This window comes from Artibeus jamaicensis, unplaced genomic scaffold, assembly GCF_021234435.1.
Source record: "Artibeus jamaicensis isolate MK-2021 breed Jamaican fruit bat unplaced genomic scaffold, CSHL_Jam_final contig_519, whole genome shotgun sequence".
In the NCBI taxonomy this organism is placed as follows: domain Eukaryota; kingdom Metazoa; phylum Chordata; class Mammalia; order Chiroptera; family Phyllostomidae; genus Artibeus; species Artibeus jamaicensis.
Window position 1 is genome coordinate 25,933,604 of NW_026521871.1, and position 15,492 is coordinate 25,949,095.

General features: G+C 38.6%; 1 protein-coding gene across 3 annotated transcripts in view; it reads right to left on the minus strand.

Annotated features, from left to right (window-relative positions):
* NCK1 (NCK adaptor protein 1) overlaps positions 1-15,492 on the minus strand; it is an 85,150-nt gene that overhangs the window by 26,969 nt on the left and 42,689 nt on the right. Inside the window, exon 2 of one of the 3 annotated variants that reach the window (XM_053669223.1) lies at positions 9,347-9,444. The exons of the other annotated variants lie outside the window; for them this stretch is intronic. The gene's annotated coding sequence lies outside the window, so the exon portion shown is untranslated. The remainder of the gene's footprint in view (positions 1-9,346; positions 9,445-15,492) is intronic. 3 annotated transcript variants of the gene reach the window in all.

Below are 15,492 nucleotides of genomic sequence, written 5' to 3' on the forward strand. Positions count from 1 at the left end.
ATTTAATCTAATACATTTAAAATATTTTTATAAAAATTATACTTTCCGAATCAAAAACATTAGTTAAAAAGGTGGTTTTATTTTACACCTTTGCAAATCTTTTAAATGTCTATCTTAACAGAAGACAGATGGATTTCCATATCTGTTTCTGCATTTAATGTGTTGCCAACATATTGTTTTAGCTAAAAAGAAAAAAGGAAGAGTATTTTAAGTCCTTTCAGATAACTGTGGATATTCTTTTTTGTTACTACACCAAAACTTGACAAATGATAGTTTCTTAAATAATACAGTTTCTAATGTGGAATCTAAAACTATACAAATGAACCTTTCCTATATTAAGATTCACTGGCCTAGTATTTTTTAAAATATATTATATATGTCATTACAGTTGTCCAATTTCCCCCCTTCATTCCCCTCCACCCTGCACACCCCCTCCTACCCACACTCCCCCGCTTTAGTTTATGTCTATGTCCATGGGTCATATATATAAATTCTTTGGCTTCTGTATTTCCCATAATATTCTTGCCCTCCCCCCTATCTTCTACCTATCGTCTATGCTACTTATTCTCTGTACCTTCTCCCCCCTTCTCCTTCTCCCACTCCCCTGTTGCTAACCCTCCTTGAGATCTTCATTTCTATGGTTCTGCTCCTGATCTAGCTGAACAGCTTAGTTTGCTTTTAAGTTTGGTTGTTAATAACTGTGAGTTTGCTGTCTTTTCACTGTTCATCTTTTTTATCTTCTTTTTCTTAGACAAGTCCCTTTAACATTTCATATGAGGGCTGGGTGATGATGAACTCCTTGAACTTGATCTTATCTGAGAAGCACTTTATCTGTCCTTCCATTCTAACTGAAAGCTTTGCTGGATAGAACAATCATGGATGTAAGTCCTTGCCTTTCATGACTTGGAATACTTCTTTCCAGCCCCTTCTTGCCTGTAAGGTCTCTTTTGAGAAATCAGCTGACAGTCTGATGGGAACTCCTTTGTAGGTGACTATCCCCTTATCTCTTGCTGCTTCTAGAATTCTCTCCTTCATTTTAATCTTGGGTAATGTAATGATAATGTGCCTTGATGTGTTTCTCCTTGGGTCCACCTTCTTTGCGACTGTCTGAACTTCCTGGACTTCCTAGAAGTCTATTTCCTTTGCCAGATTGGGGAAGTTCTCCTTTATTATTTGTTCAAATAAGTTTTCCACTTGTTGCTCTTCCTCTTCCCCTTCTGGTACCCCGACAATTCGGATGTTGGAGCATTTAAAGATGTCCTGGAGGTTCCTAAGCCTCTCCTCATTTTTTTGAATTCTTGTTTCTTCATTCTTTTCTGTTTGGTCATTTCTTTCTTCCTTCTGGTCCACTCCTTTGATTTGAGTCCCAGTTTCCTTCCCATCACTATTGGTTCCCTTGCATCTTGCTTCATTTCACTTAGTGTAGCATTCATTTTTTCATCTAATTTGAGACTAAAATCAACAAGTTCAGTGAGCATCCTGATCACCAGTGTTTTGAATTGTGCATCTGATAGGTTGACTATCTCTTGGTCGCTTAGAAGTATTGGCTCTGGGGCTTTAGCTGTTCTGCTTGAGCCATAATGTTTTGGTCTGTTCGCCCCTGTTACATATGAGGGGCGAAAGCTTAGGTGTTCACCAGGTTGGGGCAACCCAAGCCGCTGGGTTGTGACTGGGGATGGGGTCAGAGAGAGGAGCAATGGCGTTTGTTTCACTCTTGGATTTCAGTCTTCTCTGCTGCTTCCCACAAGCAAATTGGGCCCTTCTGGTGCTTGTTCCTGTGTGGGTGGGCTTGTATACATTCTAGGACCCTATGGGTCTCCCCAATGAACTCTCCTATGAAGCTAGGAGCCTCTCCCAGCACCTCAACCCCAAAAGTTTTTCCAATTGATGCTTTTAGGCTTTATTTCCCAGTGCTAGGGCCCTGGGTTGCACAGTCTGCCTCACTGCCTGTTTTATTTGCCTGGTTTCTCTGAGCACAAATGTGTGTCCGCGGTTAGCCAGCCTCCTTGTGAACCTTACTGGGTTTTCGCCCCATGCCCACCCGGGTCACCAATCACCCCTTCCTCCTGCTGGGACCCTTCTCACCCAACCACTGACTCTACCCCTCTTACTGGTCTGGGCGAATGGTTCGTTGTTGTCAGACTTTGGTATCATTTAATTTTCTGTTTTTATTGTGTTTTTGTTTCTAAATCTTTGTTGTCCTTAAATTTGGTTGTGCAAGGAGGTACAGTATCTCCACCTACTCCTCCATCTTGGCCAGAAGTCTGGCCTAGTATTTTTTTAATCTCAGGAAAGATAGGTGTAAGCCCACTACAACCTGTCTGTCCAACAGATTACAACTAAAATCTTCAGAAAAGCTAAAAAGAATCAGACACCTGAGGACTCTGAAAATGAAATAACAGCAGGCAGACTGGGGAGGGAAATCAATAAGAAAAAAGACCAATAAAGCGATAGTAAATTTCCTATTGGTTCCCCCATGCTTTATTTTCTGGTTTTGGCCCAAAGGCAGGCAGACAGGGGAATTGTATAGCAGGTAGAGCTGGGGAAAAACAGGAGCTCATCTGGTCAAAAGACAGGAAAATTCCCTGGTGGGTTTTTCCCCCCTCTCCCAGCCCTGTCCTGCTAGGGCCAGCCTCAGCTATGGATCTGCACTGCTGCCACAATGGTGCAGTACACACACTTTAAGACCCCAATAGAAAACCTATTTTTCTGGATATTGGAACCAATAAGAAGAAGGAACCAGGTAGAACAAAGAATATGGGGAAACACACACTATTTTTCTTCACTTTTCACTCACCATTTTACCATTAAGGCAGGCGGTCATGCCTAGTACTGAGCAACAGTACTAGGAAGACTGAAATTCTAGTAAGAGAACCCAATCTTCCTGACCAAAAAAACTAGAAAGAGGGATTACAAGGAACTGGAAAATATGGATACAATTCCCATGATAAAAGAGCTAGAGAAAGTAATCTATGACAAAGACTCTCTCTTTGACCATTCTTTAGTCAGGCTCCTCTGAGCCCTCTTCTTGACACAGCCTATAAAAACTGTAGATTCTCTCCCTGACTGGTGTGGCTCAGTTAGTTGGAGCATAGTCCCGTACACCGAAAAGGTTGTATGTTCAATTCCCAGTAAGGGCACAGGCCTAGGTTGCAGGATCGATCCCCAATGCAGGAGCCTATGTGAGGTAACCAGTTGATATTTCTGTTACACTGATATTTCTCTCTCTCTAAGCAATGAAAAAATATCCTCAGGTGAGGATTAAAAAACAAACAAACAAACAAACAAACAAAACCTAACTGTAGATTCTCAGCATAAATAATTTAGTCTATCCTCTCACACATAAACAATAGTAAGTTTCTAATGGCTTAAAGCTGCATCCCCCGGATGAAAACTAAACTCAGTGCTGCCGCAGGAATTTACTGTTTGTTTTAGCCAAAATTTGGTGATAGGAAGGTAAGTTCCCAAACCCATTCTCAGAGAAGTCAATTTAATAAGTATTATACTTTCTCTACCACTTTGAGATAAAAATCTTCTAGCACCTAGAACTGTCTTCTCAAGGACTTGAGAGCCATCTCTTTAAAATGGAAACATTCAAGGAGATGACTATCACTCTTGCTTCCAGTTCTTGTAGAAAGGTAAGGGCACAACTTTTGGTGGGTGCCCTGCCCTAACTTACACCATTACTACTCGTCATGAAGTTTGTTTCTCATTTAGATAAGTACCAATTACTCACTTAGGTGGCCTAGTTACGTGAACCAATCCCCTTTAACACCACATGGCACCTTTTTCTTTGCATGCTGCAGCTTTCAAAGTCTCCTGCCTTGTTTTGGCAAAGCTGAATTCAGTTCGTACTGGACTTCCATCCTATTGAAATATTTATTGAATAAAATCCATCCTTACCAATTTAACTAGTGTCTAGCTTTGTTAACCTTTAATATCTATAAATCTGGTTATGAACCAACATAAGTACTGAGCTCACCCGCCAAGTGTGGACATGCATGACTCATCCTGAGCAACTTCCAGTCCTGCAAGGTCCATTAATGGTAAGTGCCCTACACAAGTGTACCATTTTTTATCTTTTATATCATATTTTTACTCTTTAGATATGTTTAGATACACAAACACTTACCAACTGCCTATACTATTCAGTATAGTTACATGTATACTGTTTTGAAGCATAGGAGCAATAGGCTATACAATATAACATATATGTATAGTAGGCTATTCCACCTGTGTAATTACATCCTATGTATAAATATATTCTATGATGTTCATACATCTATGAAGTCATCTAATGATGTTTTTCTCAGAATGTAACACCATCACTAGGTGGCACATGACTGTGTTCACAAAGCCCAGGGATTAGAAAATGGAAGTATCTTCTGGGAGGCTGACATTCAGCATATTATAACAGAAAAGAAGACTGTATAAATCTGAAGACAGTCAATAAAAGTATCCAATCTAAAGGAAAGGGGAAAATATTTTGAAAAAGAACAGGGCTTCAGGGACCATGGGACAATATCAAAAGAGCTACTACTCATGTATTGGGTTCCATGCCCCACCCCCAAATAGGTACCAGTACAAAAAAATACTTCAAATATTGGCTGAAATTTGTAGAAGTTTGCAAAAGACATAAATTTACAGATTCAAGAAACTAAGAAACCTCAAACAGGGTAAATTCAGACCATGTCCAGATACATCATAATCTAGCTGCTAAATACCACAGATAAAAGGAAAATCATAAAAGCAGCCAGAGAAAAACAACACAACACATACAGGGCAGTGATTCTCAATTGGATATTACTGGTATTGTGCACCCAAGGGAATATTTGACAGTATCTGGAGTCATTTTATATAGTCACAGCTAGGGGGCAGAGGAAAGGGGGGCTGCTACTGTGTATAGAGGCCAAGGATACTGCTCAAGATCCCATGATGAACATAACATGACAGCCCTCCACAGTAAGGAATTATCCAGTCCATGGTGCTGACAGATGAGAAACCATGAACCACATCTCTAAAATGTTTAAAGGAAATAACTGGCAAACCAGAATTATACTGTAATATTTGTGAAACTATCCTTAAGGAATGAAATGAAATAAAGACATTCTCAGATAAAGAAAAACTAAGCCACTTTCAGACTTCCAGTCAAAACAGAGGTGTAGGTAAACACAGCTCGCCTCCTCACACAACCACTGCAGAAATTATATCTAAACTACAAAACTACTATCACGCAGAATCTTCAGAAAATCAAATTGTATGGGATTGGAGGGGTGGAGATGTGGAATTGTTACAGAATAGACCTGAGGCAGTGGGAAGGGGGAGTGAACGATATGCTATTACCAAATGGACCCACCCTTGTACTCTGGGGTCCCCCACCCCATACTAGGTTCGTCTTGCCCACCACCAGGGAAAGATGTCTCTCAATGCCAGAGACTGGTGAAAAGGAAAGGGGTTATTTATTTAAAGAGTTATACAAAGTTAAGAGTAATGACTTAATGTCTTCACTGAGATCCTAAAGTCCTTTTGAAAAGCCACAAATGCACAGTCCATCCTTCCTTCCCCCTCTGCCCAGTCCGGGGTACCGTATCTCAGAAACAGAATTAGAAATTTGTGGTTCTTCTCTGCCCAAGCTGCAAGGTCCCAAAAAGACCCTTCATAGCTGCTGTGCCTGGATTTAAATCCCAGCGCCTATCTTCCTCTGCCACACGATTTCTGACTCCTCCCACAATTGGCCACAGCTGCCAGTATTCGTTAGCTGTCGCCCTCTGGTGTGGAGACAATCATCTTCAAGCTCTTACACAGGCTCTGTAACCAGTGGGAGTTGCCCATCCCCCTGGCTCAAAGCATGGCCACAGCTGTTTAACATATTTATGAAAACAGTTAAAGGTTATAAATATGTTAAACTACCATTCTAGAGGTTATCTGCAAAACTGTTGCTTTTCAAAACAACTCTCAATGGCCTTGCTCCATGCGTCCCATCTCCCAGCTCAGACATGTGGGGGTGAGGACATCTTATACATATATATTTTTCCCTAATATTTCCTGGACACCGAGTTCTGGACCCCATTACAAACCCCTGTTTGCCCCCCGCCCCGTTGGCTGCATCCTGTTACAGAATGAGTGGCACCACACCCACGTATGTTAGTTAGATAAAAATTGGGATGGATACCTCGGGAGCGAGGGGTCCCAGCCCCACACCAGACCACCCAGCACAGGGTTCCAGCTGCAGGAAGGTAAGTCCCCATAACTTCTGGCTATAAAAACCAATGGAAGAAACTATGGGATTCCCAAAAGTCTCCCCTTAAAAGGCCCACAATGGACTTAAGACTTACACGGACTCACTCCCTCTGGGTTTCAGCACTGGGGAAGCAACTGAAAGGTCACCAGTGGCACACAAAGAGAAATTGAAGTGTCTGGCATCAGGACAAGCTTCCTCCCAGACAAAACTCCAGAGGGCAGGCAGCAGTACTGTCCCCTTTTTGAGCCCTTCTGCACACAGAGCCACAGAGTGGCAACACCATATTGGAGACTCTATCAACCCAGTTCATCCAGTTGCCCCACCCTGGCAATTATCTAAAGCTCTGCCCCATCCAACTTACCAGTGTGCTTTTCTACAATAGGCCATGCTACTAAGACAGGGAGTCAAAGCAGATCTACCTAATATGTGGAAACAAACACAGGGAGGCTGCCAAAATGAGCAAGGAAATATGGCCCAAATGAAAGAACATAACAAAACTCTAGAGAAAGAACTAAACAAAATGGAGATAAGCCATCTATCCAAAGCAGAGTTCAAAACACTGGTTATTAGGATGCTTGAGGAACTAACTGGGTACTTCAATAGCATAAAAAAGACCCAGGCATAAAGGAAAGTTACACTAAGTGAAATAAAGAAAAATTTACAGAAACCAACAGTGGAGTGGATGAGCTGAGAATCTAATCAATGATTTGGAATGTAAGGAAGCAAAAACCAACCAATAAGAACAGCAAAAAGAAAAAGAAATCCAAAATAACAAGGAAAGGCTAATAAGGAGCATCCGGTAAAATGTATTAACACTGAAAACATAGGGGTCTCAGAAGGAGAAAAGAAAGAACAGGAAATTAAAAACTTACTTGAAAAAATAATGAAAGAAAAAAAAATAATGAAAGAAAACTTCCCTAATCTGGCAAAGGAAATATACATACAAGACCAGGAAGAACAGAGTCCCAGACAAAGAGGACCACAACAAGACACATCATAATTAAAATGCCAAGGGTTAAAGATAAAGAGAGAACCTTAAAAGCAGCAAGAGAAAAGAAGAGAGTTACCTACAAAGGAGTTCCCATAAGACTGTCAGCTGATTTCTCAAGTGAAATTTTGCAGGCAAGATGGGATTGGCAAGAAATATTCAAAGTCATAAAAAGCAAGGACCTATGACCTGTAGTTACTCTATCCAGAAAAATTATCACTTAGAATTGAAGGGGAGATATAGTGCTTTCAAGACAAGGTAGAGCTAAAGGAGTTCATCATCACCAAGCCATTGTTAAATGGCATATTAAAGGGACTTAAGAAAAAGATCAAAACTATGAACATTAAAAGGCAATAAATTCATAACTATATCAATTGAATCTAAAAAACAAAGTAAGTAAACAAGCAGAACAGAAACAAAATCATAGATATGGAGATCATTTTGAGGGTTATCAATTGGGTGGGGGAAATGAGAGAATGGAGGAAAAGGTATAGGAATTAAGAACTACAAATTGGTAGGTATAGAATAGACAGGGGAATGTTAGAAGAACAGTAGAGGAAATGGAGTAGCTAAAGAATTTATATGCATGACCCATGGACATGAACTAAGGAGGGACTCCCAGAGGGATGGGGAGTACCAGGTGGAGCGGGGCAAAGAGGGAAAACTTGGGACAACTGTAGTAGCATAATCAATAAAATATATTTAAAAAAAAGAAAAAGAAAACCTAGGCCACATGGCACTAAAAACATAAGGGAGTGCTACTGCTATGGTCTGAATGTTTGTGCACCACCCTCGCCCAAATTCAGGTCGAAATCCTAACCCCCATAAGGTTAGGTATTAGTAGGTAGGGCCTTTGGGCAGTAATTAGGTCATCAGAATGGAGCTCCCAGAAATGGGACCAGTGTTCTTATAAGAGATCCCAGAGTTCCTGAAACCCTATTCATTATGTGAGGATATAACATAAAGGAGGGACCTCACCAGACTATGCTGGTACCCTTATATCAGACTTCCAGTTTCCAGACCTCTGAGCAGTAGATTTCTGTGGTATTTTGTTACAGCAGCCCAAACATACTTAGACAGAAAACTGACACCAAGAAGTGAGGCTACTGCTGTAATAAATACTTAATTTGTGGAAGCAGTTTTTGAACTGTATCATGGGAAGAGGCTAGAGGAGTCTGGAAGTACACGCTAAAAACAAGTCTACATTCCCATTGCAGGAGAGCAAAATTTGCTACCCCCAAATACCTTTTTGGCATAAGGATTATTTTAAGTTGGTTAATTCTTAAGAAACTACTAGTAGACATTTAAAAATAAAAAGAGTTCTGAAAACCAGGTAGAAATTACTCTTTGTAAGAGATATTTACAAGGGAAATCTTCATTTGTAAGGATGTCTCCCTACAAATGCAGCTGTACCATAAAGATGAGGATGTCTAAAATTCTAGAGACTAGTATTAATGAAGAAGGCATAGACATAAATCTGCCTAACAATCTTACTCTTATTTATAGTGCTTTTCCTGGTAACCTCCCATAACTGACTCTCCACCCCCAACATCTTTTGCCTTTAGCTGAAGATAGTATTTATAGTGAATGGCATCTACCATTTTGATGAGTTACTCAGTTATGCTGGGTCGCTCCCATGAAAGAGGAGGTATACATATTATTAAACTTGAATTTGTTTTGTTGCCTGTTAATCTGTTTTATGTCAATTTGATTACTAGACTAGCCAGAAAAACCTAGAAGGAACTGTCAATGTAAGAATATAAAATCTGTGGGGAATTTTTATAAAAATTTACTTGAGCCAAACAGAAGATACACCTAGATGCAATCTCTCAATAGAATAAGAAAAATGCTTCCTTGAACAATCTGCAGTTTCTTTTAGAAATCTGGAATTAAGAAGGGAACAGGAAGATTAAAGGAAGGCAAGAGTAAACAACATACAGACTGGATTGCAGGATAATTAGGAAGATTATGTTCCCTCTGGAAGGTGATTACACCTCAAGGGGTGTGAAAAAGAGGATTATTCTGGCATTTCAAAGGTGTGTTAACTTAGATGCACAAGAACAAAGACAAGGGTTGCTTAAGGCAAAAATAAACCTTTTACTAAAGAAGTTATATACCTGAGGGGGTGATTATCCACCATGACCTGTCCAATTACAATCAGATCACCCCATGAGGTTACTTTCTTCATCCACAGGTCTGTTGAGGGCAATGTCTCCTGAGGGCACAGAAGGAGAAGAGAGATGTAAAGAAAGACTCAGTTTTCCTACAGGATACCTTAAGTGGTCATGAATAGAAAGTACGTTGAAACATTAACAGTAAAGGCCATTCTGATAAAAGCCTCAGACAGAAATGAGGAACAGGTTATCAGAAAATGCAGGAAAGGTGATTCTTGTAAAATGACTTGTAAAAGAGCTTGGCTAAATTGTGTTCATGTCCTAGGGTTTTGCAAAAGGTAGAACTGTGAGGATGAAAGTGGATATTTGGATAAAGGTATAAATCTTTATTTACTGATTTTTAGGGGAGGTGGAGAAAAGGAGAAACATCAATTTGCTGTTTCAATTATTTATGTATTAACTGGCGGATTCTTGAATGTGCCCCGAACAGAAAACAAACCTGCAATCTTGGCATATCCAGATGATGCTCCAACCAGCTGAACTACTTGGCCAGAGCTGGCTGAAGCTATTTTTAAGCAAAGTGTTGAAGGTGCAGCTTAGTTTCTCTTGAATGCTTACAGTAAAATTCAAGAAAAGAAGCAACTTAAGGATGGAATTGTTTATCCAAAGGTAAGCACAAACTTCATTTAATTTAAAAGGTGGAAAATGTTCAGCCTATCTATATTGCAAAAAAAAAATGAGAAAGTGTGTTCAGAACAGAACTCGAAAGGTGTGCCCAAGGAACCCTCTGGTAAAGAGATGAGTAAGGTGTGAACATCAGACTCAGCCAGGAAACAGCCAATCTGAACTAGCAAAAGTCAGTAAGAAATAAAGAAGATTGTTGGCCATCTTCTTGGATTTTAAGGGTAAGACCAGATATTCTTCAAAGACTAGCAAAGAAGAACCCCAAAGATGATTCAGAGATCATTAAGGCTGCCTCCTCCATTTCAAAAGAGGAAGCCGTCACCTGGAATTCAACCCAAAGCTGTGGGGCAGGCGACTAGAGCCACTGACACATGATTCCAGCCCAGGGAGAGCTGTCTCAAGTTGCATCCTCAAGTAAAGACATGGGGGAAAATATTTAAATAGTTAATATTTTTAAATGGACAAAATATTTGAATAAACATTTCACCAAAATCATTAGTCATTACAGAAATGCAAATTAAAACCACAAAATTATATCCCTACACAACTATCAAATGGCTTTCAAAGAGAAGGAAGGTGGAGAAAAAAGGAAAGGAGTATAAAAGAGGGGGTAGGATCAATACAGACAGAGAGATAGAGATAGAGAATGAGAATAAGAGAGAGAAGGGAACAAAGACAAAAAGTACCAAGGAGCCAATGAGGACACTGAGCAACTGGAATTGATGCACTGCTTGTTGGAATGCAAAAGTAGTACAGGCACTATGGGCAACAGTTTGGCATCTTCTTATAAAGTTCAACACCAACTTTTGATACAACCCAGCAATCTCACTGAGCTAGACTTAAGAGGCTATGCATGACATTTGGAAAAGGCAAAACTATAGCAACAAAGAACAGACTAGAGGTTTTTCACAGGTTAATGGTGGGGGTAAGTGTTTGACCACAAAGCATGAGAAAATTTTATTTTCTTAAGAGGGGGATGAAGAAACTTCATATTTAGATTGGGGTAGCGATTACATAACTCTATGTATCAAATCTCATTCACACTCAAAAAAGTATGAATCTTACTATATTTATACTAAAATGAACATATAGCAGAAAACATTCGTCTGTCTTATACTTTAAATGGACCTGTTTTTACTCATGTATGATTAATTTTTTTATTTATTGATTTGAGAGAGAGAGATTTGTTGTTCCACTTATTTATGCATTCACTGGCTGATTCTTGTTTATGTCCTAACTGGGGTCAAAGCTGCAACTTTGGTGTAGTGGGATGATGCTCCAAGCAACTGAGCTACTCAGTCAGGGTCATGTATGAATTTTGTATCATCATTCACTGAGTTTTGCAGATCTTCCAAACATTGACCTTTTATAAACTATCACTGCATTTCATGCAGCCTCTGCAAGCTCCAGAATGAAAATGAAAATTAACATCACAATATATGAAAATAATTTTTGCCTTATAGACTCCCTAAAAGGTCTACTTTAGGAATCCTGCTAATCTAAACACTGGAACAACAAGTAAACAACTAAAAACATGTTCTTCCCCAATTTACCTTTACAAATATATTAATGACACTAAGTTTGTCCAATCATTTTACCAATCACTGTGTATGATATGTACACTATGAGGAAGGGTACTGTTTGCAACATTTTGGGCAAGCCAGTTGTTATAGTCTGAGGAAAAAGGAACCACCTAGTGACAGAAAAACTCTAAAGGGAAATCTCTTGTGCTAGTACAAATGCAATTTTAGAATCTGCTGTACTTTAACATATAACTTGACAATTTCCTGTTTCTGATAAAAATCAGCAGAGTGACAATACCCAAGTGACTAACTCCGGAAGTTTGGTTAGGCAACAGATCTCACAGTATACAATTAAGAGGGGAAAAAGATCCTCAAAGAATTAACTTCAGTAAGATGATTTTATTCTATCCAACATATTAAACCTTATCATTTTGTCGAGTAATTTTAATTGTTAAACACTCATTAATGAAACAACATGGATAAGAATCCCATTTTGGGGAAATTAAAAATGACACACTAGTCTGAAATAAAGGCTACTTAAAATCAAAGCTTTTATCTTAAACAATAGATCAAATAAAAATGCAATCCTATACTAATCACTTTTGGAAATGTCACTTTAAAAAGGTTTCCAATATGAGAAAGCACAAAATAATGACAAAGGCAAAAGAAATCTCCAGGATGCCAACAAAAGTAAATTTATCTTTGAAGCAAGTCTAGAATAATCCAAAAAAGAGTAGATTTCAATGGGGGTATGGGGGTGGGTGTGGGGAGACATATCCGACTGATATGACCATGTCAAAATTATACAAATATGACTTTTATAGAACCATTACAGAGTATAGGAAGACTTAGCTATAAACTAAAAGAGAACAAAAAATTTTTAATTACACTTTACAAATTTTCTGTAACTTTCAAGAAAAAAATAAGTTACATAAGAAAGGAAATTTAATCATAGGTGGTAGGTCAACTATAAACTATACGTACAAGGTTATATATGGTTATAATAAAAAAACCCACTGACAATGAATATGTAATTTTATCAAAACAATGAGGCCAAGAGCTAGGCTGAGAAAATGAATGTCCTTTTACCTTAATAGAAAATAGGTACATCTCTAAAATTAATAAATCAAAAGATTATACACCCTGGCTGGTGTAGCTCAGTGGATTGAGTGTGGGCCTGTGAACCAGAGGATCGCCGCCGTTCAATTCCTAGTAAGAGCACATGCTGGGTTGTGGGCTGATTCCCAGCAGGGGATGCACGCCAGGCAACCATACATTGATATTTCTCTCCCTCTCTCCTTCCCTTCCCCTCTAAAGATAAATAAATAAAATCTTTTTAAAAAGATTATAGACACATTTTTATTTATTAAAGTAATATATGCACATATTTTAAAAGAGGCCTATAACAAAAGTAACAGCCCTCGGCTCTCCTTTTTCTATCCCTTTGCCTCAAGAGGTAATCACTTTCAAATTTTTTAGCTGGTTCTGAAAACACCAGACAGAACTGTATAACATTTTAAACTACACTCAGATATTACTTTGATAATTAAAAAACTTAATTTAGAAAAGCCATATTGACCCCTTAGAAATAAAACATTAAGTAAATCAAAATACTGAATAGTTGATTTGTAAGCTACACCAGCATCCATTCTCTCGTTTTGTAACAATATCTCAACTTCCTTCTGGGAAACTATCCTCTCCCAATTCTATTTCCCACTTTCTTCAGGTGCAGTTCCAACTCAGTGGCAGTATATGCAAATCATGCATGGCCAGAGTATTAAATTCCCTTAATTCTTGTGATTAGTTTAACAATGGGCTTAAAGTCAAGCTGTTCATTCAGAAACACACCTGGATATCAATGGGGGTACTAAGAAGGCACTCTCTTTTTCCAAAAGACTTATAACTGAGAGCATGTAGACTTAGCGTAAATGTTACCACATGGAACAGGGGTATCCAACCTTTTGGTGTCTCTGGGCCACATTGGAAGAAGAGTTGTCTTGGGCTACACATTAAATATACAGACACTAACGAAAACTGATGAGCAAAGAAGAGATCCATCTGTACATAATTTTTGTGATATCTGCCACCACAGATAAACAAAAAAGTCCTCATATAATAACCCTAATTATGCAGCAGACCTTCTGAGTTTTTTTAAATCGTTGAGCAGGTCCCAAGTTTCTGATCACTAATATAGAAAATGTACACATCCAAGTAACAAAACTTAGTAGAAAACTTAGTATTAAAACTACGTAATGTTTTAAGTAAATCAATGATTTTGTGTTGGCCACATTCATAGCCATTGCCATGGGTTGGACATCCCTGAAGTACAGTATGATAATGAAGCTGAGAAATGAACAGAGATCTGATTCCATTTCTTCCAAGCCCCCAAATCTAATCAATCCTCAATCCAGAATCTATTCAAGGTTTTTTCATTTCCTAAACCAAAAATTACCATTATAAAGACTTCCAAGATGGATGCCTAGGTAGATACACTTTGTCTCCTTTCACAACCAAAAGAGGGGCAACAACAAATTTCAAAACAAAACACAACCAGAACTGACAGAAAATCAAATTGTATGAAAGTCTGACAACCAAGGAGTTAAAGAAGCATTCATCCAGACCAGTAGGAGGGGTGGAGGGGCAGAGATGCAGAGATGGGCAGCAGGGGCAAAGAGGACTGGATGCAAGGCAGTGGCAAGAGGACCAGGGCAGGAGAGGCAGCTGGCAGAGCTCACCAAGCACAGCAGACAGTCCCACATTTGTGTGTGGATAACCAGGAGGAACAACTGGGGAGCAAGAGAGACCACTCAACCCAGGGTTCCAGTTCAGGGAAATAAAGCCTCAAAACCTCTAACTGAAAAAACCTGTAGGGGTTGTGGCGGTGGGAGAGACTCTCAGCCTCACAGGAGAGTTTATTGGAGAGACCCACAGGGTCCTAGAACATACACAAACCCACCCACCTGAGAATCAACACCAGAAGGGCTCAGTTTGCTTGTGGGTGGTAATAAAGTAGAGAAAAAATTGGAACTGTAGTAGCATAATCAATAAAATATATTTAAAAAATAAAATGAAATAAAAAATAAAAAAATTACCATTTTAACAAAAAACAAATTATTCAATATGTAAGATAATTAGGCACCTGAAATGGCTAAAAAAAGACTAAAAAAATTAATGAAAAGAACACTCTATAAGAAAGGAAACTTCAGATGGAAAAAAAATTAACAAAAACAAGGATTTAAAAAGCTAGATGGACATTAAGGAAACTAATACTAGCAAGTAGAGATATCCCCAAATTTAACAACTGTGTGTGTATGTAAACAGTTTGAGATGGGTTAATGAAAGCTAACACTGAACCCTATGACAACCAAATTACTGATTTTTAACATGCTTTCACTTAGAAAAATGTTTACCACTTATTTTTGAGGCCCTACTGTGTGCTGGGCACAGTATGAGCTACCCAGCTCATAAAGCTAAAGATGTTGTGAAGAGTTTACAAGCTAGTGGGAAAAGTTCTATTTCTTTGCCAATACTATTTTATCTGTAATTCAGACTTATTTTAAACTTACTCTGCTCCCATTAGCACCACAAACTATGTTATAGTTATAAATTAGATTCGATGTGCTGCTACTATTTATAGATTTAACTACCTCTGACTAGATCAATAAAGCTACCTGTCATACATGTTATAAGTCTTAGCCTTCAGAATCTACCTATTTAAAAATATAATACACACACCAACAAATGAACAAACAAACAAACAAACAAACAAATAAATGGCTGGTCTTAACTCCAAAGACCTAAAGAACAAAAAATATATAATGGTCCTAAGGAGGCGAGCCAGGTATTGAGTATAAAACAATGCAGATCCAAAGAAGCAGCATAATAAATTTATACCTATTAGTTCCAAAACACAGGCTGTGCATTCTGGTTTTATTCTCCTCA